The sequence below is a fragment of the Elaeis guineensis genome, chromosome 14, assembly GCF_000442705.2.
Source record: "Elaeis guineensis isolate ETL-2024a chromosome 14, EG11, whole genome shotgun sequence".
NCBI lineage: Eukaryota > Viridiplantae > Streptophyta > Magnoliopsida > Arecales > Arecaceae > Elaeis > Elaeis guineensis.
In genome coordinates this window covers 67,902,074-67,928,301 of record NC_026006.2, presented here as the reverse complement: position 1 = coordinate 67,928,301, position 26,228 = coordinate 67,902,074, and the positions used below count along the sequence as shown (strand labels likewise).

The following is a 26,228-nucleotide window of genomic DNA, read 5'->3' as shown; positions in this document are numbered from 1 at the left end:
CTGCAAAGGAACGGCCGCACTGACCGGAGGCGGCTCCGACGGGACCCTCCGACGGTCAAGTCAGAGAGGTGACTGGGCAACAGTGAAATGCAGACAGAGAGCTCTGAGAAGGAGAGAGGGAGAGGAAGAGAGAGGAGCGAGCCTGCGTATGTGGAGAGACGGGCGGATCGATCCTTGCACTGTTGCCTTCCCCGGTATATATAGTGGAGCACGGTATGGCGCCATCATTAATGGCGCGACAAGTGAGGAACTGTCAACTCACTGTAGGCTGTCAGAGCCGCCGTGAAAATGTCATGTCGCCGTGTAGCCGTCTAATCACCAGGGTTGACCCGGCTCTCGGCGGGACAATGCCCCTAGGTAACTGTGCCGCATGTCCGTGTCAGAGCTGACAACGTCTGGCGGCCGTACGGCGGTTGGTGGAGTCGGCCGACCCAGGGTCGGTGGCCAGCAGAGTGGCGTCGGACTCCTCCGTCGGTCGGCGAGCTTCATGTGGGTCGGCTACCGGACCTCTGGGTTTAGTCGGTCGGGAATGGACCGTGGAATGGCCGCAGTTAGCCGCTGATGGCGTCCGTCGGCCTGTCGCCCGACTTACGATCGGCCAGTCAGAGTCGTCGTCGGGCCGTTGGTTAGTCGGTCGGCTGCCAGCCGTCGGGCCCTCCGATAGTCGGTCGGGTCGGTCGGGCCGCCAGCCGGTCGGGCCCTCCGATAGTCGTCGGTCGGTCGGGCCGCCGCCGGTCGGGCCCTCCGATAGTCGGTCGGTCGGTCGGTGGTATCCCCCAACAGTTGCCCCCTCCACTCCTAAGTCGGGTGGAGAGCTGGCCGATGCCTTCATTCGGGTAGCAAGGCCGGACGACTGGGAGTGGATTTGTCGCATGTGCAGATCCGACCGTACCGCCGGCTGATCCGTTGTCAGACATCTCACGAATCCCAGTGATCCGAACGTCTAGTCGATGCCGAAGTCGCGCCGGCGTCAGGTGTCAGACGCCACGTCTTGTCGTTGTCAGCCGTCACGTCGGTGCAGAAGATCGGGTGCCGGACGATACGGCGTCAGTCGATCGGATATTCGGCGCCGATCGCGGGTGAGGCCCCATCGGGAACGTGGACCGGCGCGGGCGGCCGACTGCGGAGCCAACCCCCGCGCGCCGCGTGTCATGGTGGTTGGCCGGCGTCCGCTCCGGCATTTAATGAGGGCGGTGCGGGCGTCCCGGGAGAAGCGCGCCGAATCCCGGCCAACCGGCGGGCGCCACGCGTCGCGCATCTGGAGGTCTTCGGTCGGGCGGAAGGATCTCGGCCGTCGGTCGGTCCTATATATATAGGACCTCCCGGACCTCGACCTACATTTGCCATTTGCTGGGGGAAACTCTGTCCGGGCGATTTCTCGGTCGTCGCGGGCAGAGCTCTTCTCTACTCCGGAGGGTCCATCGGGTTCGTGGTCCTCCTTCCCCTTCTTGCTTTCTTCTCTTCTTTCTCTTCTTTCGGTCCCTGCACAATGACCAGGAAACCGACTCAGGGAGCTCGGTCGGGAACCCGACCGACGACACCCGATCGGCTCCGGAAGATGAGGCCTCCTCGCTTTCGGGGCCGAACGTCGATCAGCTTCGGGAGCACTATCGCATCCCGGAGCAGTTTCGGCTCTCCGCTCCAGGGGCCGGCGGTCGGGTCAACAACCCTCCGCCTGGCGACCTGGCGCTGTATGTTGAGGACCTTCGTGCGGGTCTTCGACTTCCGATTCCGGAGTTCGTCCGGAATCTGCTGGATTACTACGGACTCTGTCCGGCGCAACTGGCGCCGAACTCTGTCCGGCTAATCATTTCTTTCGCGCTGTTGTGTCAGCTCTTGCCGACCAACCCTCGCGTTTCCCTCTTCCGGGCCTTCTTTGTGCTCCGACCCCACCCTAAAGCCCGAGGGTGGGTGGCTCTTCAACCCCGGAAGGGTCTTGCCTTCATAACCGGTCTTCCATCGTCCATTCATGGATGGAAGAACCAGTTTTTCTTTGTTTCCTCTTCCTCCTCTTGGGGCTTTCCTTCTCGCTGGGGTGTACCCGAACTGAGGCCAACGACAACAGTCGGGTCGACGTGGACGACCGGGAGGACTTCCACCGACTCAAAGATATGTCGGTCCCGAAGCAGAGGGAGCTTGTTACCGAGCAAGCTCTCTATGATGCCGGCCTGAGTCTGGTCCCCCGAATAGGTATCGCCCGATCCCCTAGCTTTTCTTTTTGTTCGGCTTTAGGGTAGTTCTGGTCCGGCCTTTGACACTGGTCGGTTTTGCAGGGACACCGCCGAGGATGAGGCCGACCGATGCCGAAATTCGCCAATTTGCCGCCGCGAGGAAGAGGCCAGCGCGGGGGGCAGGCCCTTCGCGCCCTTCCAAGAGACCAGCCCCAGTCCCGCCGACCGTGGAAGCGTCGGCGACCGAGGGTCGGAGCCGATCATAGCCCTCGCGGCTCCGACCGTCCGAGTCGAGGAGAGGCCGACGAGGAAGTGGCCGAAGGAGTGTCGGCGGTTTCGCCGCCGCGGGTGGAGCCGGATGTCGTTCGGGGAAGCCGAACATCGTCCGGAGGCGTCCGCTGGCGCAACGGGGGCGCCGGGTCGAACTCCAGCGTCCCATCGCTGCCAGCCCCGTCGGTCGGGGCAGCTGATCGGGGGAAAGCCCCGATGGAGCCTCGAGGAGGAGAGATCAATGCCCCCCAGCGCATACTACCCTGAGGGTGCGTCGGCCTTGGCCGACCAAACCTTGCGAGGAGGTTGTGCCAGGGGATCCTCCTCCCTACCGACGTTCAGTCGTTGCGGTCTCGGCAGTGATCGAGATGCTGTCGCGGTTCTACCCGTCGATGGTGGAGGTAAGCTTCGCGTCACCTTTTTCCTTAGAAGAATTTTCGCTTGCCACATAATTCTGACAAAGCTTTTTCCCGTCGGCAGTTGATCTTCACCATGTCGAGTTGGAGGCCGGATACCGAAGGTTCGGCGACGTTCGGGCAGCCTTCAAGGAAAGTCGGCGGCGGCCGAGGCCGAAAGAGCGATGCTGATCGACCAACTGCAGGAGTCGGTCGACCGGGAGGCCAAGTTGACGACGAGGTCTCCCGGCTTATGGCCGAACTGAAGTCGGCCAAGAAGGAGGCCAAGCACAAAGGTCGGGTCGTGCGTCGTCTTCAACGCGAACGGGACAGTGCCACCTCCGAACTCCAAGGGGAACGCGAGCAACTTCGGGCCAGCCTGGGGAAGCTCGCGGAAACCGAAGAGGATTTGTCCATCGCCCAAATCGACGCCGAAATTGCCAGGGCCGAGGCGGAGTTGGCGAGGGAGGAGCTGGCCCATACTGAGGATGAGGTACGGTCGGCGAGGGAGTCGGCCGATCGTGCGGTTGAGGACTTCCGGGCCTCCGACCGGTACAAGGAGGAGATGCTCGAGTCGGGCTTCGCCTCCTACCGGGTCGGGTTCGAGGACGGTCGGGATGCCGTCCATGCCTTGTACCCGGAGGTGGACGTCAGCCGAGTCGCCCCGCTACTCGCCGAAGAGGGGAACCGAAGAGGAGGCGACCCACCGTCGGGAGGCGTCATCCCGGCGGAGGAAGCCGTCCCGGAGCAGGAGCCGACCGGAGGCCCTTGCCGACTGAAGGACATCCTTCTGCCGTCGACCCAGCGCCGCTCATGGTCGAGACGCCGATTCTTCCCGATCCTCCGTCGGTCGAAGAGATTATCCAGGACGAATGATCGGTCCAGCCGACTGTCTTCCTTTTGTTTCTTCTTGAAAATACATGTAATCGGCTTCGGCCCGACTTTGTAATTTCTTTTAATCAATGAATGAAATTGTCTTCTCTTTTCCTTCTTGTTTGTAATGTTTCTTATCGCTGTAATGTCAAACCCTAGTCACCAACTTAGAGAAGTCGCCAACTCGGGTAAGTCGGTAGGACTTAACCGGCTTGCACAGTTCCGAAGTAGCTTGTGTCCCGACTTCTCTAATAATTGTAGTCGCCATTCGGGCGCATCTGTCAAGTAGGAGCCGACCGAACCTAGTAAAGGTTCGGCAGCCGGACCTCCGTAGATGCACTTAGTTGGTCACCATCCGGCGCAGTGTCGGGGGCATGATAGTAAGTCGGGTTCCCATGCTCTTGCGTCGGGTTTCATGTCCTTCGACAGACGGTGGCAAGCCGAGTGTCGTTCAGCCGGCCGTAGGTCGGTCGGCGAGTAGTGGGTGCGACTAAGGTCGCATCATGTGATAGACGGTGGTAAGCCGAATATCCCTCGACCGGCCGTAGCCTGGTCGGAAGTCGCGGCAATAGCCGCGTGGGCTTTTAGCCTTTCTTCGGTCGGGGCCCGATCGGCCAGTCGGCCGATGGATTCTGCCCGAAAATTCGATCGTAGAAGGAGTATGAACTCCCATCATCGTAGATGCATCGGTCCGTGTAAGGGGCCGATGTGTCGTCGGTGCCAGGTCCGCGTCGATGCGTCGAGGCTGAGCGCCGATCAGTAGTCGAAGGGTTAGAACTCCGATTTTTCAAACTGAACTTGTATTCCAACGATTGAATTACAGAATTCACTGGTAATACAGCTTCAAGTTGTCGGCGTTCCAAGTCCGGGAATGGGTTTCCCCTCAAGGTCTCCAGTCGGTAGGCCTCGGCCCGAAGGTGTCAGCAACCTTGTAGGGTCCTTCCCAGTTGGGAGCCAACTTCCCTTGGTCCAAGGGCTTCGACACCTCCGCCTTCCTCAAGACTAGGTCGCCAGGTTTAAAGAGCTTTGGTCTGACCTTGGCGTTGTAGTACCGGGCGACCCTCTGTCGGTAGGAGGCCATTCGAATTTGAGCCTCATCTCGCAGTTCGGGGAGAAGATCTAGGTCGGCCCTCCGGCTCTCGGAGTTGTCCGGCTCGCGGTACCGCTCGACCCTTGAAGATGGCAGGCCAATCTCGAGCGGGATCATGGCTTCTGTCCCGTAGGCCAAACTGAACGGCGACTCTCCGGTTGGGACGCGGGGGGTCGTTCGGTAAGCCCACAGGACGGAGCCCAGCTCGTCGACCCAGAGGCCTTTGGCTTCGTTCAGTCGGGTCTTGAGTCCATGGAGCAGGGTTCGGTTCGTCACCTCAACCTCGCCGTTGGATTGTGGGTGCCCGACTGAAGTTAGTCGATGACGAATGTGGAACCTGGCGCAGAAGTCCTTGAAGTCTTGGTTGTCGAATTGCCGTCCGTTGTCGGTGATGATGGCGTGCGGCAATCCGAACCTGAAGATGATGGACTTTTGGACGAAGTCCTCCATCTTCCGCTCGGTGATCTGCGCCAAGGGCTCGGCCTCGATCCACTTCGTGAAGTAGTCGATGGCGACAACGATGAACTTCCTTTGGTCCGACGCCGGTGGGAAGGGACCGAGAATATCGACTCCCCACTGAGCGAAGGGCCATGGAGCGACAATGGGAGTGATTTGGCTGGCCGGTTGGTGCTGAATATTGGCATACTTCTGACATAGCTCGCACCTTCGGGCCAACTCTGCCGCATCCTTCCTCATGGTCGGCCAGTAGTAGCCCTGTCGTAAGACCTTGAGGGCTAAGGACTTGCCCCCAAGTGATTCCCACAAATTCCTTCGTGAACCTCTCGGAGGGCGTAGTCAGCGTCGGTCGGTCCCAAGCACCTGAGCAGAGGGAGGGAGAACGACCTCTTGTAGAGTCGGCCGTCCATGATCACATATTGTGACGCCGACCATCGGAGTCGCTTGGCCTCCGCGGATCTTCGGGACTGATCCCGTCGGACAGGTACCGGACGATCGGGTCCATCCAACTTGGTTCAGACGTTAGCTGCTGTACTTCTTCGACCCGATCGATGCTCGACTGTTGGAGGTTTTCGACAAATGTCCGACCCAAAGAATCATAGGCCGACGTTGCCAATCTGGAGAGAGCGTCGGCACGGGCGTTCTCCGTCCTGGGGATGTGGGAGATCTCGAAATGCCCGAAGTGGGCCACGAGATCCTTTACCTTCTGAAGATACTTGATCATGGTCGGATCTCGTGCCTCGAAGTCGCCCTTGACCTGCCCCACGATCAGCTGAGAGTCGGAGAATGTCCGGAGGCTGTCGACGCCCAGTTCCCTCGCCATCCTCAAGCCCGCGAGGAGTGCCTCGTATTCGGCTTGATTGTTGGAGGCCTTGAAGTCGAACCGGAGGGCGTATTCGGTGACTACCCCATCCGAGTTCGTGAGCAGGAGCCCGGCCCCGCTTCCCTGAGCGTTGGAGGCTCCGTCGATGTGAAGTACCCAGGTGGAGATCGGGTCTGGCTCAGAGACCGAATCTCGTCCCGGGCCTTCAGCTCCCGACCTTCGGTCGGTCGTCGGGCATTCGGCGATGAAGTCGGCCAAGACCTGAGCCTTCAAGGCAGGCCTCGGTCGGTACTGAATGTCGAACTCGCTAAGCTTCATTGCCCACTTAGCGAGTCGTCCGGATGTGTCGGGTCGGCGCAGTACGGCCTCAGGGGCTGGTTGGTGAGTACCACGATGGCGTGGGCCTGGAAGTATGGTCGGAGCCATTGCGCGGAGACGGTCAGGGCGAAAACCATCTTTTCCGTCTCCGAGTATCTGGCTTCGGCGCCGTGGAGGACTTTGCTGGTGTAGTAGATGGGCTGATGGGTTCGGCACTCGTTTTCCCGAACGAGCACCGAACTGATCGCCTCAGAAGATGTGGCCAAGTAGAGATACAAGGTCTCCCCGATCTGCGGCTTTACGAGCAGCGGCGGGGAAGCCAGGTACCTTTTCAGGTCTTTAAAGGCCTGTTCGCACTCATCCGACCAAGAGAAACCGTTCGCCTGGCGCAGGGTCTTGAAGAACGGGAGGGACCTTTCAGCTGATCGGGAAATGAATCGGCTAAGAGCGACGATTCTTCCGTTCAGCTGTTGGACCTCCTTCTTGGTGTTCGGATGACGCATGTCGAGGATCGCCTTAATCTTCTCGGGGTTGGCCTCGATCCCTCTCTGAGAAATGAGGAATCCGAGGAACTTCCCCGAGGTCACCCCGAAGGCGCATTTGGTCGGGTTGAGCTTCATTCGGTGTCGTCGAAGGGTGCGGAAGGTCTCCCCGAGATCCTGAACATGGTCCGGGATCTGCGTGCTCTTTACCAGCATGTCGTCCACGTACACCTCCATGTTACGCCCAATCTGGTCTTTGAAGACCTTATTGACGAGTCGCTGGTAGGTGGCGCCGGCATTCTTCAATCCAAAGGGCATCACCCGATAACAGTAGAGGCCCTTGGGGGTCACGAACGCGGTGTGCTCCTCGTCTTCAGGCGTCATCCGGATCTGATTGTACCCGGCGAAGGCGTCCATGAAGCTGAGCAGCCGAAATCCGGACGTCGCATCCACCAGCTGGTCGATCTTCAGGAGTGGAAAGCTATCCTTCGGGCATGCTCGGTTGAGGTCGGTATAGTCGATGCAGATCCTCCATTTCCCGTTGGCTTTCTTGACCATGACGACATTGGCGAGCCAATCGGGATACGTGGATTCTCGAATGAAGCCTGCTTCGAGCAGCTTGTCCACTTCTTCGTCAATGGCCTTCTGCCTTTCTGGGGCGAAGGACTTTTTCTTCTGCCTCACCGGCTTCATTGTCGGGTCGATGTTGAGTCGGTGAGTAATTGTTTCTGGAGGGATGCCCGACATATCCGCTGCCGACCATGCGAATACGTCGGCATTGGCCGTCAGCAACTCCGCCAGTCGGTGTCGCTCGGTGTCGGGCAATTGAGACCCGATCCAAACTTTTCTGTCGGGATTTTCTCCTATGGGGATCGCCTCGAGCTGCTCGACCGGCGAACCCCGCTCTTCCTCCTCCCGTTGATCCAGTTTGTCGATTGTCAGGGGATCCTCTGCCTCGTCGCTTTGGGCGGAGATTTGGAAGCATCGTCGGACGAGCTGTTGATCTCCGCGCATCTCCCCGACTCCGTTTTTGGTCGGGAATCGAACGAGGAGATGGTACGTCGAGACGATCGCCCTGAGGGCGTTCAATCCGGGTCGCCCGAGTATGGCGTTGTAGGCCGAAGGAACTTGGACGACCGCGAAAATGAGGGAGACCGTTCTTTGCCGTGGTTCGGTACCGACCGTCACGGGCAGGGTGATTTCTCCTTCTGTCGTGACGGTGTCTCCGGCAAAGCCGATCAAGGGCGTGGAGACCCTACTAAGTCGATCAGTCGGTAGTCGCATTCGGGAGAAGGTCGAGTAAAACAAAACATTTGTCGAACTTCCATTATCAACAAAAATTCGTTTTACATCATAATTGGCTATTGTCGCCGACACAACAACAGCGTCGTCGTGGGGAGTCTGGATGCCACGAACGTCGTCTTCTGAGAAGGTAATCACGTCGTCCGGGCGCGGCTTTTTCGTCGGCTCCCCCCTGTAGATGTCCCCGATCCCAGCCGCTTGGAGATCATGTTGATGACTCCAGCCGTCGGCTGGTTAGTCGGTGCCTCTTCAGTCGGCTGGGGGCGTCGATCGGCAGTCGGTCGGGTCGGCGGACCCTTTCGAAACTTGCCGAGATACCCCCGGCGGATGAGATTTTCGATCTCATCCTTCAACTGGATGCATCGCTCGGTGTCGTGGCCGTGGCTCCGATGGAACCGGCAGTACTTCCGATGGTCGAGGCCCTTTGCCTTCAGAGGCGGAGGCCGTCGCAGGTATTCCTCCCCTTCGATCTCCATCAAGATCTGCGCGCGGAGAGAGGAGTGTAGGAGTCATACCTGGGACGCACCGACCTCGGAGTCTGTCGGCGGGGTGATTTTTGGATCTGTCGGGGTGGAGAAAGCCGACTATCGGCCGGGGGCCTGCTTGGTTCGGCGGGCTCCCGACCTTTTCTTCGCTTCTCCTTCGGACCCCTGGGCTCAACCAAGCGTCGGTCGGACGCTCCTTCGTCCGCGCGCATATACTTGTATGCGCGCTCCAGTAGCTCGACGTATGTCCGGGGGAGGGTCTTGTCCAGAGAATAAGTAAATCGGGACGACCTCAGGCCCCGCTTCATGGCTGAAACCGCCATGTCTTCGTTGAGGTCCCGGACCTCGAGCGTGGCCGCGTTGAATCGCGCCACGAAGTGTCGGAGCGTCTCGTTTTCCCCCTGCTTGAGGGAGAAAAGGCTATCCGACGTTCGCGGCGGCTTTCGGCTGGTGCTGAAATGGGCCACGAACGAGTGCTCGAGCTGCGCGAAGGAATGGATACTGCCCGATCGAAGACCGGAGTACCAAGCCCTGGCAGCCTTGCGAAGTGTGGCGGGGAAGCCGATGCAAAAAAGAGCGTCGGTTGCCCCTTGAATTGTCATGAGAGCTTTATAGCTCTCGAGGTGGTCAACTGGGTCGGTGGAGCCGTCGTATGGCTCCACGTTCGGCATTTTGAACCGACTGGGAATCGGCTCATCGAGGACCAGTCGAGAGAGAGGCTGGGCGGTCTGAAAGTCGACGTCATTCGAAGACTTCTGGCCGTCCATCTGCAGTTGGGCGAGCCGGCGGTCGATCTCCTCGAACCGTCGCTCGTAGTCGTCCGCTCGTCGATGCTGGGAGACCCCAGGAGTGGAGCCTCCGGAGGATTCTGAAAGAGAGGCCGACGGTGTGCGCGGCCGCTTTTCCTTCCTCGCCCGTTCCAACGGGGAAGGAGAGGGCCGCCGAGACCGTCGGTCGTCGCGCCGTGGTCGCCCCTCCTCCTCTCCGTGGGAGCGCTGTTGAGAGCGCTCGCATGGAGGCGACAGGGGTCGGCGCGGCCGTCGGCGGCTGCTCCTGGAAGGCACAGGTCGAGCCACCGGTTGTTGCTGGAGGCTTTTGACTGCGTCGGTCAGCACGGTCATCTGCCGTACGATGGCCGCAATCTGGGCCTCCGTGGTCACTGCAGGGTGCGGAGAGCTAGGCTCCGCTGCCGGTGGTGGTGGAGAGGCCTCTTCCCGGCGGGAAGAGCGCCTTGCCGACCCAGTGACTCTCGATCGTTGAGCTCTTGTCTTTGTCATGCTGTCCCCTTCCTGGCGCGCCAATCTGTTGCGGCCAATCGCCTCGTCGCCCGATCGCCGGGAAGCGTGCACCTGCAAAAGGAAGTCCGCACTGACCGGAGGCGGCTCCGGCGGGGACCCTCCGACGGTCAAGTCAGAGAGGTGACTGGGCAACAGTGAAATGCAGACAGAGAGCTCTGAGAGGGAGAGAGAGAGAGAGGAGCGAGCCTGCGTATGTGGGAGAGACGGGCGGATCGACCCCTTGCACTGTTGCCTTCCCCGGTATATATAGTGGAGCGCGGTATGGCGCCATCATTAATGGCGCGGACAAGTGAGGAACTGTCAACTCACTGTAGGCTGTCAGAGCCGCCGTGAAAACGTCATGTCGCCGTGTAGCCGTCTAATCACCAGGGTTGACCCGGCTCTCGGCGGGACAATGCCCCTAGGTAACTGTGCCGCATGTCCGTGTCAGAGCTGACAACGTCTGGCGGCCGTACGGCGGTTGGTGGAGTCGGCCGACCCAAGGTCGGTGGCCAGCAGAGTGGCGTCGGACTCCTCCGTCGGTCGGCGAGCTTCAAGTGGGTCGGCTACCGGACCTCTGGGTTTAGTCGGTCGGGAATGGACCGTGGAATGGCCGCGGTTAGCCGCTGATGGCGTCCGTTGGCCTGTCGCCCGACTTACGATCGACCAGTCAGAGTCGTTCGTCGGGCCGTCGGTTAGTCGGTCGGGCCGCCAGCCGGTCGGGCCCTCCGATAGTCGGTCGGTCGGTCGGGCCGCCAGCCGGTCGGGCCCTCCGATAGTCGGTCGGTCGGTCGGTATCCCCCAACAGAGGTAACAATAGTTTCCATCAAAACCAATACTCAAGAGTGCATAGGTAGCTAACAAATGCATACATAAATCTTGATTGATCGTTATAATCATGTTAATGTGTGCATGGAGGGGTACACTAATGCGTTGATGCACGTTCGAAGAAGTGCAGTTTCTGCACCAGTACAAGTGTTGTGAGAATTTGGTGCGTGAGCACTGCCAAGTGGTCAAAGGACGAGATGGACACACAACGGTCGAGGGAGAGTTAATTCCTCTCCTTCCTCTCTGAAGTGGAGGAAGCAACCCTCGGTTATCCGCGGCCGATGAAATGGAGGTCCTCAGCCCTTCGCCGCTCCCGGCCCCACCGTCGACCGCTTCGTCGGAGTCTCATCGCCGGCGGCCTTCCGTCGTTCTGCCCGCGGTCCCGCCGCGGCGGGGGAACGCGATGGAGGCTGCTCCGCCTAATGGAAACCCACATGTAGTCGAAAATGGCTCATCAAACACGCTTCGTACTGATCGATCTCTCGTATTCAATGGCTTTCTTTCAGGGGGAAAGATCAGTGTTACGTCCATGAACAACGAGGAAAGGCCGCTTGAAAAATATTTCAGGAGACTTACACAAGCCCTAGTGTCCGGAAGTCAATAAGAAAAAAGACAAACTCTATCAGCCGGTGGTGAACGCACTGTTGGTGATGGGATAAAGTTTAGTCCCACATCGGAAGCTATCTGATTTCATTAGCACTTAAGTATGAAAGTAGAAAATCTAAAGTTCATGAGTCCACTTAAGCCGATTCTTGATCATAAAGAAGACGGACAACTCACTTTGGTTGATGATACGAAGCGTGGTTCCGAGATTGTCTGACACAACCAAATCAACTTTTTGTGTGCTCCGGTTTTTTTATATGTTACTTCGACCCCTGTTCTTCTTATGATTCAACCTTCCTAATACTTTGGGCAGTGAATTTCTCAAAAAACTAGGAAAAAAAAAATCCTACTCATGGTTTTTTTTAAAATATATATATATATATATATATATATATATATATATATATATATATATATAGTGTTGCATCTTCATATGTTGCGAATAAAATCTTTGTTTAGATAGTGGTAGAAAATTAGAATTATAAAATTGTAAATTCTGAGACAATAGTTTTACTGACTTATGCTCCTGTGCAATTTATTTTTTTCGCCAGATTTGGTGGTTTTTTTTATAGGGACATACCCGATTTACGATGTAGAGTGAGGATATTATCAATATTTATATCCACATTTTCCATTGAAACCATTGTTAGCTGTGTGTTAGAATTTTCATCACATCATTCTTTAGTTGTGTTGCCGCAAACTCCTGGACAAAATTAAGATCGATTCAGAAGCAGATGGCCGAGATCAACTTGAACGATTGGGATTTTGGATGAGCATTACAAATAAGTCTACTTATCAGAGTGTCCGATGAAATTTTCTGATGGTCAAGTCAATTAGAAAATAGAAATAGAGAAAGAGAGAAGTAGAAAAGGAGAAGGAAATAAGCAAGTTCCAGGAGATGTTTGAGAGGCTTATCTGAGGTTCTCTCTTTCCTCCATTTATAGAGGGGAAATCGATCGTCATTTTGGAAGCGCCACAACCGTCTTTCTGAGGATCACGTACATGAGTCCACGCATAGTGGTAATCTCTATTTTGATGGTAGCATTGCTAACCAACAGTGTTATTTTAGCGGTCTCTTGTCTTATTCATGTAACATCAATAATCTTGGGTACGAAAGGCATCAGGATCTCAGGCTGGTGCATTCGTAGTGTCAAGTCATTCGCGTTCGAGCTGGACAAGTCAGTTTGATTTAAGGTCGGTTCTATTTGGCAATTACTGAGATTACTCCACATCAAGTTAAAGGTATGAATCGCTCATTACCTCCTAATAATGATTAAGATGTAGAAATTGCCGACTATGGCGTGGAAAAAAATAAAAATTCTGCCAGATTTAGTAGCTTTCTTAGAGGGACATATCCAATTTATGGTAATGGGTAAAATGAGGATATTGTTAATATTTATCTCCACATTCTCAATTGAAATTATTGTTATTTATATGTTAGAATTTTCATCACATCATCCTTTAGTTAAAAGTATGAATGGCTCAATTGTCTCTTAATGACGATCTAGGATATAGAAATTACTGATTATGAAAAAAGACACAAAATTCATTTCTGATGCTACGAATATTTATATATCAAGGTATTTTTCATAAGATATCCAAAAATATGGTGGAATGCTCTATCAAATTAATTTAAAAATCACTTCAGAATCCAATGATTCTATGATTATGTATTAGACTTAAGGCAATAAACATTTTCCAAACATCTCAGTTAAAAGTGAAGAACACAATAAAAGAAATATTATCGGGTATGTTGCTTTGACTACTTGCTCAGATTCATTTGTAGAGTGGAGCTAAAATTTGATTTGATCTTTTCATGGTGAAGCAAAAAAGATTTTGCACAATTTAATAGTTTGTTTGAATGGTTGAGTTCAAAATCCAATAAGATTCATAGATTGGACTAGTACAATTAAAAAAATATATTAATTATTGATTGGATTAAGTCTATGTCTACAACCATCTAAAATTATCTTTTATAAGGCTAACTTAATCTCATAGGGAAGAAAAAAAAAATTTTGTAGTAAAATGATGGGATTCCCACTTGATTTGGCAGATCATAGAGTGTCAAAATTGTTCGAGATACAAAATAAGACACAATCAGAATATGGTATTGGCTTATTTATGTTGAATACAGAGAACTGCAATCAGCAATAACACAACTAGCATTAATTGGAGGTGTGACAGATTAGCATAGCACATTTTCTTTCCATATACTGAATTAGAGCTAAGTGAGGCTTACATAATTAATTTGGTTATTAGAGGTTGTCCAATAGATAAACTTGTTATGGTGTCAGCATGCACGAATGTGTTTTTACGTGAAAACACGAGCCTAACTGTTTAGGAGATCATCTATAATATTACAACAAATAATTGAAGTTATAAGGTAGCAATCTCCTAATCAATTGACAAAACACGGATCTACAGATATTCATGTGATTATAACCAGTAATCTATGTGAATCACTAAATAGTCCCTTTTTTTTGAATATGACAACACAATGTCTAGATTTATGCTATACTATAAAAACTGATTCCCATTGAATGCACAATCTTGGTTAATTTGGTTAACCATGGTTTAGTAGAGAAAATAATGGCTTAGCCACCCAAATGCCAGTCCCCCTTATACAGCCTTATTAGTTAGAAGAATCCAATGCTGAATCCTCTCCGGCATTCTATTTTGTTGCCGGTCACGTATTACCCATCAAAATTGCTCTAAATTGTTTCTTTGCACTGAAAGTTATAGATGCCGATAGATCAATCATCTTGGTGGCCATTGGCCATTGATGCTGATATTCTGATTTATCTCAGCCAGATGTAATATGAAAATTTTTGAAAAATGAAGATATGTCAAATTATTTTAGTTAATATAATAAATTCGATAAAGATATCCCGTCAATTTCATAAAAAATATCATAGTTCTAATAATGTGGAGGGCACCAATAGTCTCATATCGATTGTGAGTCAAGAAGAATTCGTGCTTATAAGGAGAAAAAAATCCTTCCTATATTGCAGACAAGAGCTCGGCTCGTCACGTGAGGTATTATCCGCTTTTATCTATGGACCTCACGATTTTATTTTTTAAAAGACGCATCACGTGGGAGGAAATTGACTTACAATCGATGTGGGATCATTGGTACCTTCCACATTATTAGAACCACAACAGAGCCCAAGGGAGACTTCGATGTGTACAGTCCGAGGAGTCCCACAGTTAGCAGATAAAGATTCGGTCCATCACGTGAGGAATTGTCCGTTCTGATCTATGAGTCTTACGGTTTTTTTTTTAAAAGATGCCTCATGTGGGAAGGATTTTTTTCTCCTTATAAGCACGAGTCTCTTTTACTAATAAATTATGTGAGACTATTGATGCCCTCCATATTATTAGAACCACAACAAAAAATGTGTCAAAAGTCTAATTGAACCGAGATTTATGAATACAGGGATATTGTTCATCTTGTTGGTTGTGGATGATAAATTCATTTTAGAAGCCAGCAACCATTAATTTAGTTGGTTCGCAGCTCTCCTCTAAGGGTAGGATAGTCCAACAAGTTGAGAAGACTAAATCTAACTTAGCTTGACTCAATCAGTGAAGCTCCTTTTGGTGAATCTATATCTCTGTTGTATTTCTTTTTGGGTGCCATTCTCTTATGTTTTAAGGAGGCACAAACTGAAGGGTCTTGCATATGTGATTTGATCTCAGACCTGAAAACTCTTTTCTCTTTGAAAAAAAATGTGATCCTGTAGAATTCTCCTAGAAATAGCACAATTTTTCTTTTATCTATTTTTTAATATATATATATGTGTGTGTGTGTGTGTGTGTGTGGATCTATACAAATAAATATGTTCTACTACTTTAGTAATGGCAGTGGAGAGCTCGATCGGCAAAGACCTTCCTCGATCACGATCTGCAGGCTATTTCAGCTCAACCATCCTAGTTCTTGGCTCGATTCACAATTAAATTTGGACAAAATTAACTTTAAAGAAAATTTTATTAAATGTTGATTTGATCAAGCTTGGCTTAATTACTTTTCCGAAGAGACGGAAAACTCAATTTAGCGAATGGATGTAACTAACGGCCGAGATAGAGGATCGTTCTCAGCTAGACCCCAGTCAGGAGAAAATTTGGGTCGGTTCAGGTCCTCGCTGAGCTGGTGGGCCAGTCCAACCAGAAAGCTACCCGGAGGTAGTTATATTATTGTCTCGCAGGCGCCGGCCGTTTATTGTCTCGTAGGATTATTTAAGCTTCCAATCTGGGCCGTCCAAAAGATCATGCGGGCATCCGAGGATTCCCTCATCTCATTAATGGGAAGAGATCCTGCCGATAGGATCTGATGCGTGAGCAGTCCCCTCTGTGTCATCGGAAAGTCAAACCTCAGGGGTCTAATGATGGTGTTCGTGAGGAGGATCCAGCAATTTCGCGCCTGGCTGCGGCGAGGGGGCACCGAACGCGCGATCGCCGCTTCCGGATTAGCCGTTCTCTTGCTCGCCGTCTTTCTCACGGTGGTCTTGTGGAAGCGGGAGCGTCCCCTTTTCGGCCGGCGCGGAGGAGCTATCGTCGATCTCATTCTCCTCGAGAACGCGGAGGAGAAGGGCGCACGTAAGACAGCAAGTTCCTCCTGATCTCTTCACGATCATCTTTCGTTCTTTCTTTCTTCCGAAGGTTGATATTACCACGGATGTCTCTCGGCTATCTGCTCGCTTCTTTCTCTTAAGAAATTTGACTTCTTGGTTGCAGTGTGTTTAGATGGAAGCCCTCCAGGGTACCATCTCCAGAAGGGTTTTGGTTCTGGCTCAGATAGCTGGCTTCTGCACTTGGAGGTACTTCCTATACTTGGATTTCAATCATTTCTCTCGTTATTCCATCTACAAATAAAATCTTCTGTAGTTATATATTAGCATACCAACGATATAGATTTTCTCAGGATTCTTCTTCTTCATCTTCTTTCTTTTTCCTTAGGGTTTGAAAAATTGATCTTGAGAAATTTAACCAAGAAACCAAAGTAAAAGGATACCTTCTAAAAAAAAATTATTTTTTTTATGGGTGTTCTATGTTTTAACACTTGGCCATTGGGTTGCCGGTGTTAAACATCATCAATTTCCCGTCGAATAAGAGAAGGAGATGTAGTGCGTGGAGTTCTTCATATGGTTGGATGAATGCGGTAAGATTTACGTCAACTCTATATTTTCTACTCGTCTGAAGATTTACTGCTCAAGGAGAGCTTGTTCTCATATGGAAATAGAGTTTGGGTTTCTAGAAATAATAGTCATCCTGTCACTCTCTTATGATTCTTTTGGCTTAGAATTATCACAGTATAACTCAACCCATCACACTATCTTCTAGTGTAATTGGATGATTATCCACCTTGTTGTTTCCTATGCTCGCCATATATAATTGGGTTTTTTTTTTCTTATTCAACTCTAAATTCAATGGATGGAATGCATCTAAGATCAATTGCCTTGCCTTTTGGCAAACGACCAGAATTGTTACTGTATCATAAGCTACTAAATTGCAAAATCATGAGTTAATTGGTCCTTACAGCTTATGTTCACATAACGCTCTGTAATTCTAACTGTGTGGAATGTTCTTCGCATGAAAGTATACATAAAATGAATTATGGTCAAGTGCTTGCTTGACTTGAAATTTGGTTATATCTTTATTTCCTTAAAACACTATTCACAATTTTGTATGATGTACCTTTAAATCTCATGCCCTCCCTATCTTTGTGATTGAACAAGACTTCAGTTCACATTCAATAGGCTCGCCTATATCTGTTCCCAATTATTGGACATTGACATACTGGTAATTTATATTTGGTGACTTGTTATTAATTGATTTTCTCAACCTTTTGTGTTTTGCTTATTCCAATTGTTCTTCTTGAGTGTTAGGGTGGAGGTTGGTGCAATAGTGTGGAATCATGCACTAAACGCACAATGACACGATATGGCTCATCTCGCTACATGGAATCTGAGGCCTTCGTTGGCATTTTAAGCAATATCCAATCAGAAAATCCTGGTATATATATATATATATTGGTTATTGTTTTGTTTGGCATGGAACTGATTGCATAATTCTTTTCATCGAGGCTATAGTTTTGCTGTGAGACTTGTCTTGTTGTATTCACTTGTCCCTGATGTTGTTGACCATGCATACTTTATGTCACCTATTTACATATGCTTTTATATAAAACTTCTGCTTAGTTGCTTAGACTGGATTTATGAAACATAGGTGACTTATGTTCATGTAATGCATGACTTGAATTTAAAGCTTCTTTTATACAGCAAATAGTCCAAGCTGCTATGGCGACATACATGTTTGTAACAAAATAAATCTTTAACTTTGATTTCCAATATATAATGATAAACTTGTTTCCCTCTAGTTTTAAGTTTGGCATAACTAAACTCTGGCCTTTTTCTTGTGTTTAAGTTGGCATCTAGTTAGCATAGCCAGATCTAGGAAGTTCCAATGATCCACAAATTCACATCATATTGCAAGGGGTATGCACAGCATCTGCTTTGCGTGATGGTATTTGTATGTGCATTGCTAGGCATGGATGTCTTGGAGGTCAATATATCCAAAATTCTGTAAGATTATTTCTTTTTATATAAATTATTCCATGTAAGTATGTTTTATTTGATGAGCTTTTTTGCATCCAGCAATTGTATGTCTAGTATTTTGGACCATGAATTAATAATGCTTTAAACATTTTTTCTTAGCTATTATATTTATATATTTCTATGTAATTTCCTTTGGATTTCTTTTTGACTTTCCTCTTCTTTCAACATTGTAGTAACTTAATGCCTCACCATATGATTGCACTCTTTATAAGCTCAATTAATTCTTCATTCTCCTGAGTATTTTTATATTACCCATATGACATCTCCTCTTTCTTCCTGTCATCAATTGCTAAGAATTTTCTAAATGCATAACCTTGTTTCTTTCTCAGATTTCTATAATTGGAACAAAGTAAAGGTACGTTATTGTGATGGTGCATCTTTTGCGGGGAAGGGAAAAGAGAAGTCCAGGTATGGGAGTTATTTACAATAACTTGCACATTGCGTGATGGTGTTCCAAATTGTTCTGAGTTATATTTTTTATATGCCGGAGAATAGAATGGAAAGAAGCTATATTTCAGAGGACAGCGTATTTGGAAAGCAATTATGGAAGTTCTGTTACTCAAAGGCCTTGAAAATGCTAGACAGGTCATTCCTTTGTAAGCCTACATGGTTTCTAGTTATTTTATTGTGTTATGTTGCATAGCATTTGATTTCCATGATGAGAATAATGACCATCTGTACGTTCATTGTGCTTCAATGTGTTCTTAAGTTATTTCATGTAAATATCATAGTACCTTGGTTCAATATGACCCTTGACCTTCAAACTCTCTTATATTGTTCCCCATTTTCTGATCAAATTTTATTGATTTAGATTTTAATTATATTTATTCTATTGTTATATATAAGACCATGATTAAAGCATGTACCCGTAGACTCGAATCATCATATTTAACCATTTGTGGAGAGATTAGTTCTCCAACTTTGGATTTTTTTCTGGTGCAATGATAATATTAAGCTGCAGATGCAGTGCTAATATGTGTTTTGTTGGTTTGCAGGCCTTTCTTACCGGATGCTCTGCTGGTGGTCTAGCAACTTTCATACATTGTGATGATTTTCGTGCACTTCTACCTGAGGAGGTCACTGTTAAGTGTCTGGCAGATGCGGGGTTTTTTATTGATGAGTATATGTTTCTGTCAAATTTTCATGCGCTTCATGACTAATTCTTCTTCTATGTTGTTTTGGTGCATAGGACAGGCTAACATCCCATTCTAAATTTTTCTAGTTGAGCCTTTATTCAACATATGCAAATTAAAAAGCCTGTTTGGTTAGATGAAAATTGAATTCTGAAATTATGCAGTGGCCCACTTCCATTCATAAGAACCTGTACAGGCACTGCAACTCATTTGACACTAACAAATTTGCCTCCCACCTTTGTGGAAGTGACTTTTGTTTATAAAAGAATAAAAATCAAAGCCACTAATAAGAGTTCAAAATGACAATGTTTGAGCATTTTTTTCCTCAATACTTGACCACAGTCAACCAAAAATTGATCACAGCAACATATTTGTTGGTTATGATTGATCACATCTGATCATGTCAATTCCACAAGAATGGATGGCTGATCATATTGATCATTTCAAGTTTGTCATTTCTTAAAATCTACTTGCTTTGTAGGTTACCCAGGAGTGGAACTCAAATGCCGAAAACTCACCTCCTCAAAACACACTTCCAGCAATAATCATATTTACATGTAACCAGGCTCTCCCTAGCAGTAGATTTTAGCATCTTGGTAGTATATTATTATATTAAATTATTTTTTCTCACAAACATGCGCTAATAACCAAAATTTTTTCAGTCAAAAGGTAATTGTCTGTAGGTTCATTGAGTCTGTTTGAGGAGTTATATGTAGTGAGGAATGCAGGGAGTATAATATCTGGTCATGTTGTTGACTAAAAATATTGCTATGTTGGTTGGCAACCAGGGTGTATAATATTTTGTTGACAAAATAAGTAAACCAGGACTGCTTGCTCTCACCACTTTTCGCAGTGCATATACTGGGGAGAGGGTTGGATTCAAACACAGATGGTGGCATTTTCACCATATCCTCAAAAACATGCTCTTTACATGGATGGTTGGTTGTTTCCAAGATCCTAGAACATGACTGTAATTGTAAATTTGTATCGTATTGGTCAAATTAATGGATTATTCATATGTAAATCAGGATTAATTTATAATTTTTATAATTAATTCATATGTAAAATTAATGGATTGTGAAAGAAGCCGCTTCTATTACCATTAAATGTCTGGGAATACATGATGGGTGTTCCACATCTGTTTTTACAAATAAAAAGAAAGTCTGGGAATACATAATTGTCAAACTCAAAAGAGACCTATGTGCTAGTTCACTAATATAATTTCTTTAGAGCCGTACATGCAAGTGGTATAGTGCTTGTTTGCTATTTCTGCAGGCTTGAAAATAAGTTGAAATTGTAAAATGATGATATTAATTCTCCAAAATCCAAATGAAAGGACCACCTCTTCTTCATTTGCAAGAAGATGCGAACCATCCTATTTTAGAAACATTATCGATGGTTGCAGTGAATGAGAAAAAAATTAGTTTCTTCTCTATGAAACACTATAGGGGTCACAGAGAAGAAAAGCTCAAACTATTTATCAGCCACTCTAGCAATAAAACCTGTGATACTTCTCAAAGCCACTTTCAGATGCAGGAAGTGAAAAACCATTCATTTTCCAGTCAAGACCTCCAAATAATTAGATAATGTTAATTGCCAAAATGACACGTCTGAAGCCCAAGAAATTATATTTGAATGACTAGTTCTATTTTGTTGTTGTTTGCCTTTCAATCCAGGGAGGATATTTCTGGGAACAGGACGATAAGATCTTTCTATAATGATGTTGTTCGCCTCCAGGTGTGCTCCTTTGCTCCAGACATATTTCATATTGATTAAATTCTACCATTTTACTTCTGATGTCTACTGTTAGATGGAACTTCTGTGAACTTCAATTATAATGCATTCATATTTTTTCTTGAATCTTAGTGCAAGCATGGTTCTTTGTCAAAATTTACTTAATATCTCATCTACATATCTCTAGTTTTTCTTTTCATGCTTCCCTAATAAATATGATTACATTTTCTGATAATTTTCTGGGACTGAGCAATAATTTTTTGGCCTGCTGTTAGTTTTAGAGTTTCTTATACTTCTGACATGACATGCCGATCCATCACCATCACCAAATTGAATCCTTGCATTAGAGTTATAGAATTATGAGTTTTGTTCCATTCAGTTGTATAAATGGATCTTTCTTGAACTAGTTTCCTTTCAGAATGTAGGAAAAAATTTGCCAAAGGAGTGCATCTCTAGGATGGAAGCATCCCAGGTTTTCCTTTTTCCTCCCATCTATCACTCCACCATTTGGTTGCTTAATCTTATGTGCTCTCGAAGTTTTGGTCTTGCATCGGATGCAGCTTCTTATATATTATTTTCTTTTTTCCCTTAAATTTTTTTATGCCAGTGTTTCTTTCCAGAGGAGATAGTTAAGAACATAAACACCCCACTTTTCATTCTTAACTCAGCTTATGACAGTTGGCAGGTAATCATGCATCTAATATACTTCATTCTTGTTTATTGTGAAGATCTATCAATTTTTTGCCCATATCTGTCATTGTAACATTTTCAGGTACAACATATTTTGGCACCTGAAGAATCTGATCCTCAACAACTATGGCTAAAATGCAAGATGGATATTCATGATTGTGATTCCAGACAGCTTGAAGTCCTCCAAGGTCGTAACTATCTTGACTAAGAGTTTTGGTTTTACTTTTTTTTTTTTTGCCAATATTAATTAAAATTTTGGTTTCCATACAGAATGATTTACATGTCATTTGTTGACACTTGACAGGATTCAGGAATGCGTTACTTAAAGACTTGAAAGAATTTCAGCAAAACAGTAACGGAGGCATGCTTATAAATTCGTGCTTCATACACTGTTACTCAATGACCAGTAACACATGGCACTCCCTAGACTCCCCGAAAGTTAACAATAAGGTATAGGTTATTGCCCCGTTTTAAAGTTAATGTTTTCATGTTGATAGTCACTTGGACTAGTTAGCATTGCCTGCATAACTTGAATAAGCTAATAGCAAAAATAGTGACATTAGTGTGACTACAATTTACAGGTCAAGATGTCTGAAATGCAGGTAATGGCATTTGCTACTTAGCAAAGTTCCACCTTGATGTGGCTGTAAATCATGGGCTATATTTTGGTTTGTAGATCAGCATTTTTATTTTGGAGAAAGCGAAACTTATTAATGAGGGTAGAGTTGGGCATTTGAACTTAAACTGAAGATGACCACATTTGTATTTCCCTATCTCCTGCTTCATTCTAGCTTATGACTGCCATCAGACTTCTTACGTTCATAGGTCTTGATAAAAGTCACCAACACAGTGGATATGCAACAATCAGCAGGACATTTATGCAAAAGGCATAGGTTATTTTACGTAGAGGAGCTTTATCCAGAAATTGAAAGGAAACTATGTGGTGGTCTATTTATGCAGATTTTTTTTCACATGTTCTCTAGCTTTCCAATAACTTAGCATATTAAATGACTAATTATAAATGTATATACTTTATGTAGGTTAGCATTTAGTCACAATTTTGCCTTGAATCATTCATGAACCTACTAATTAGCTAAGCAGTTTCCTATCAAATTTGGGCAAGCACGGGAGCAAAACTCAAAGCTAATCAGGCTCCTTGGATTGTGTATTAATTTACCATGAAGCCAATACAAATGTATGGTTAATTCTGTGCAATTAAGCTAGATTGTTGCTATGAAGTCAGGTGGAACTAGGTATGGGGAAATCTATCTTCATCTTATTGTTTATGCAATTTATAAGCCGTACAGGAAGGAAAAATCCCTTTAACATTCCTTACGACTTGGAAACAATTTTAGAAGAGGAGACAAGGCATGGTTTGATATAGAAGACTGCAGTTATCTTAGAATACAAATTATAAATCATAGAAAACAGAAAAAGAAATTCGATGTCTTAAGTTCTTGATAATGCTTAATTATTTGTTTCAAAGGAGAAATAATCCAATGACAAGAGATGCTTGTTATACCCCTTTACTTGCCAAATTATTGACCATAATTTGAGAAGCTTTTTGGATGGATCCTAAGGATCAATTTATGTAAAATAGAGTCCAAAGTCCATAGCTTCATTCAACTGGTAAATTTGAGCATATTGCATTGACCAAGGAAATGAAACTTTCTGTTGGTTTTAATCTAGGTGATTTTTCTTTAACTGATGCGTTTCTTTCAGAGTTTGCGTAAGCAGACATGTTCTCTGCTTCCTCTAACTTGTATGTGGTTTTATTAACCATGAATACCTGGATAGCAGCTTCGCACATCCCAAGGGAGGGTATCCAGCCAGCTGATTGGTCGGCTAACTTGGGTACTTTAGAGTCTATGACTCCGTGGACTTCAAACTTCCCTTCTGATCTCATGTGCATAGTTCATACAGATGTGTTTGTTTGTAAGGATGGAATGGACGCTCAGCCCCCACCTTCACCCATAAATAGGAATACCTGAATGGTGGCAAGGTGGGTTATGATATGTGTTGATCATTGATCTGAATTTCTCTGTGGAACAATGCCATTGAACGACTACCCCTAGATTGTTTCCTCCCTACTACTGTTTCTAACTCAAGAGTCCTATAATTAGGAAGTCTGCCGTTGCTTAAAAACGTTAGCTTTAGTTCATCCATAACAGGTTGGCTATATGAATGAGTCACTAAGGTATGATCTATCAAATCTTGACAACATTTTATGACGAGTCCCTAACCTGACATCAGCCCTTTGAATTTTTGTTGATCTTCTGGTTAAGGCAATGTGAAGCCTATTCTTAGTTTCCTCCCCACTGCTATTCCTAGCTAGAGAGTCCTATAATTAGGAAATCTGCCATTGCTTAAAGACATAAGCCTTATTCCAGCTATATGGGGTTGGGATTGAGTCACTAGGATATGATCTTTCAAATCTTAAAAACATTTTGTGACCATTTCTTAACCTGACATCAAGCGTTTGAAGTGTTGTTGATTCCCTGGTTGAGGCAGCATGTAGACTAAAAAGCAAACTGCCACATAGGAGACTTACCATGTCACCACGCAGTTCAATATTATCCAAGTAAGGAGCTATTTTGAGACTATAACTGAAGACAGAAGGAAAGGTTTAATATAGAGAACTGCCTTCATCTCCAAGGCACAGATTGTAAGCCACTATTTACTCCAAAAAGTTCTGCGAGGCTTTGTAGCTAGAGAGAAATCAGAGACTCTTTAATCCATCCTTTAGTTGAAGTGATTTTGGTGTCAATTGTAACCTCTGGAGCTAATATTGCCACACACACACACAGGGTGACACTTTGCCTACCTTTTTTATTGATGTAAAAGATGGGGATAGGAGACCACACACAAAGTGAGACTTCACCTACCTTTTTTATTTTTGATGCAAAAGATGGAGAAAGGACCACACACACAGGGTGACACTTCGCCTACCTTTTTTTTTGGATGCAAAAGATGGGGAAAGGACCCCATCACCATTTCATCAAGATCATGACAATGGAGCATCAAAACTGCAGGGCATCACTAGGGTTGTTACATAGGGGGAAGGGGGTTACCTTCGGGCTACTGGATGCCCACTAGCTGTTTACGAATTTGCTTGCTTTTGTAATTAATTACATTTGGATTTGGTGGTTTCTTGTAACCAAACTTAGATATCTTGGTTGGCCCTGTACTTCTTTTCCTCTTAAGAAACCAGGTCTAGATTGTTACTTACAGTCAACATAACAACCACATACAAGGATGAAAAGCTTGGCTGGAACTATTATTGTATCAATCACACCTGTAATTGTTTACAACATCTTGGAAGAGCACTAAGATTCCCATTTCTGAGGAAATCTATCCCAATCTGGCATATGAAAATGTAGGCACCCATATGTTGGCTTTTGGAGTATCTGAAACTTTTTGAACAAAAGGAGCATACATGTCAAAGACTGGACTGAATCAGATGAAGCGTGAAAATCATGCTGAGCAAAATGTTCCCTGAAAAATTATTACCTTTACCATCACCAGCAATCTGCAGGTAGTTAGAATACGAGAGCCCTTATTCTAAGAATTGCATGTTACAGAGCCCCAAGTAAGGTGCATACTGCATGCATTATCTTACCTCAATGAATATGTACGGAATGACCATCCTGATTGTTGTTCCAATGTACCACTAAGAAGCAAAAGGAGATTCACTTACTGTGATTGAATGGATTAAAAGGCACCAGAATACTTTCCTGAAATTAACAGCCTCAATGCATCCCCTCTTATCAGATATCCTACACTGTGCTGCAACTTTTTATCTTTTCTTCGTTTCCCATATGCTAAGGGAAGGCAACCAACTGGCTGATAGATTGTAGGTTTTGGGGCCAATATGGATTTTGATTCAGTATCTCTTTTGACCTCAAGATATCAGAGCACTGGTGATGGCAGATGCAGCTGGAACTTGCTTTATTAGACATTATCATTTTTCTATTTTTTTCTTTTCTTCTATTGGGGTCTCGATGACCCCCCGATGTACAAAAAAAAAAAAAAAATGGAGGAGCAAAAGGCACTAAAAGAATCAGAGGTCACAATCCAAAGTATGAGTTCTAGTATGAAATTCTAAACGACCCTTTCTTCTAATTATTTGATAATCATTTTTCTTTTCAATTTCCAGTGAATTGATTATATGCTTGACTGATGATGATTTGAACTAATATATATTTAGATTTCATTATTATTTTTATGCATGAATTTACTGATATTAACTACATATTTACTCTATTGAGCAGACAATTGCAGAGGCTATTGGAGACTGGTATTTTAGAAGAAGGGAAGTTAAAGATATTGATTGCCCATATCCATGCAATCCCACATGTGTGGAACCTAATTAGCAGTTCATTGGATAAGACCGAAGCATGTTGGAGCATTGTTTTCTAAAATGCCTTGTACCAGCTCTTTGGGTGCTTATTTGATTTGTTCGATGTGCCATTGTAATGGAAGATCAATACTACATCAAATTGATTTTTTCTGTTGTTTGTTGTTTGTGATATTTAATGTATTTTGGAGCTGTGAAAACTGTATAAACTGGCATGATATTTGATGATTGCTCAAGAATTTTGTTTGTTGTTGGATGTTAGACCTGATCATATTGATTGCCTGAAACGTTGGAGGGATGCCACATGACATGATGAGAATCATTTGCATG

General features: G+C 46.3%; 1 non-coding gene across 1 annotated transcript; it reads left to right on the top strand.

The window, feature by feature from the left end:
- The first annotated feature begins 15,661 nt into the window (after positions 1-15,661).
- LOC105056947 (pectin acetylesterase 5) lies at positions 15,662-26,137 on the top strand. Its single transcript, XR_002165969.3, has 12 exons — positions 15,662-15,966; positions 16,105-16,187; positions 17,256-17,382; positions 18,314-18,400; positions 18,475-18,569; positions 18,980-19,104; positions 20,794-20,854; positions 21,270-21,323; positions 21,459-21,536; positions 21,624-21,729; positions 21,846-21,991; positions 25,813-26,137. It is a non-coding gene; the product is annotated as a pectin acetylesterase 5 (transcript).
- The last annotated feature ends 91 nt before the right edge of the window (positions 26,138-26,228 follow it).